The 1,560-nt window shown below is 49.6% G+C and overlaps 1 protein-coding gene across 1 annotated transcript in view; it reads right to left on the bottom strand.

Annotated features, from left to right (window-relative positions):
* Positions 1-1,560, bottom strand: part of NPHS1 (NPHS1, nephrin) — a 32,167-nt gene that overhangs the window by 20,464 nt on the left and 10,143 nt on the right. The gene's annotated exons all lie outside the window — the stretch shown is intronic.

The following is a 1,560-nucleotide window of genomic DNA, read 5'->3' as shown; positions in this document are numbered from 1 at the left end:
GTTGGCCATTATTTTTTCCTATTGCAGAAAAGTATTTTTACAATTTGTTGTCAATGTTGGGCTGGAGAGAGAAATAAATGGTTCCACTCAATGGGATCAATTCCATCATTTGCCCAACTCTATTCAACACTGCTAGACAGGCACTAAAGGGTGCCTTAAGGACTTCAAGAAACCTGCTTAAAGCTAAAGCCAGTGTGCACAAGATCCAATGTCTTAAAGGGGTCCTGGGCTGGTCTAAAGGGTTTCTAAGGTAACAAAATTCCTGATGTGTGGGGGCTTTCATGTACCAATGTTAGTCTTCAAATTGATCACTTTATCCCTGCAGTCCTTTGGATCCTAGGTCCATACATGGAGCCATAACATCTGTTTAAGTGAACATTAAAGGAGAACTATGGGGTTAAGTCTTTTCCCCATAGTTCTCCTTAGGGTAACGGGAGGACACAAACTAGCGTCCTCCCGTCACCCTAGGCTCAGGGTACAGCGAGCTGTAGCTCGCTTTATACTGAGACGCCGCAGTATACCGCGAGCAGCTGCAGTATACCGCGAGCAATTGTGCCGGGATCCGCCCAGCTGCGTGACTGACAGCCGGCTCTGCCTATCTAGAAGCAGAGCCAGCTGTACCCGCCCCCTCCCCCGTCCGTTCCGCCAGTCAGCGCTGGCGGAGCGGAGCGGGGGGAATCCAGCCCCTCCCCTATCACGGCAGAGAGCCGTGACAGGATCGAGAGGTGAGCGAACGCCGGTATGTGTTCGCTCACCTCCCGATCTACTGAGCCGACCTGTGACAGTCTCATTGTCACAGGTCGGCTAGAACTATGAGGTGAGTGAAAATCACTTGCCTCATAGTTCTCCTTTAAGCCCTTTCCCCTCCTGCTCTTGGGCAACAGAGGCTCTGGCACTTGACAATGGCATACCGTATCTCCTGGATGGACACTACTTAATCTTGACATTGACAGCAGTCAGGGTCCCATGTAAAGGGCCTGTGATCCAAGGAGGCTCCAGAGGGACACAGGGATCAATCTGAAGACTAACACACATTGCCACCTTAGGCCAGGTCAGGTTTATTGTAACCATGGCAATAGAGAAATACACACCATCGGACAATTTGGATGGTGGACGAGTTTTGTAAAGTTGATACAATGGAAGCTAAATTCCAGCTGACTTGAACTAAATCAGGGCTTCTTAAAGTGTGGGTCGCGACCCCATATGGGGTCACGCAAGTGAATAGGGGGGGTCGCGGCTAAAACTCTGAATCCCCAGGGCCGCCATCAGGGGGGTACATCCAGTACCTTCCTGAGTATGTCCGTGCAGGAAGAATTTTGAAGGGGGCTGAGCTTTTTTATTCCCCGGCAGAAGCTCCGAAGAGAAGGCAGGAGCAGAGCACAGCTGCAGGAGGGGAAAGGTAAGTTACATAGTTACATAGTATTTGAGGTTGAATAAAGACATACGTCCATCAAGTCCAACCTATTAGGATCTCATTCTAGGAGTACCTGTACCCCTGTATATTACGGTCCCAGTTTTGTTTTTTGTTTTGTTTTTTTCCAGCAGACATCCCGGGGAGGG

The sequence above is a fragment of the Nanorana parkeri genome, unplaced genomic scaffold, assembly GCF_000935625.1.
Source record: "Nanorana parkeri isolate BGI_ZX_2015 unplaced genomic scaffold, ASM93562v1 scaffold1586, whole genome shotgun sequence".
Taxonomy (NCBI): domain Eukaryota; kingdom Metazoa; phylum Chordata; class Amphibia; order Anura; family Dicroglossidae; genus Nanorana; species Nanorana parkeri.
The sequence above is the reverse complement of the archived record's forward strand: the minus strand, read 5'-3'. Positions and strand labels throughout refer to the sequence as shown.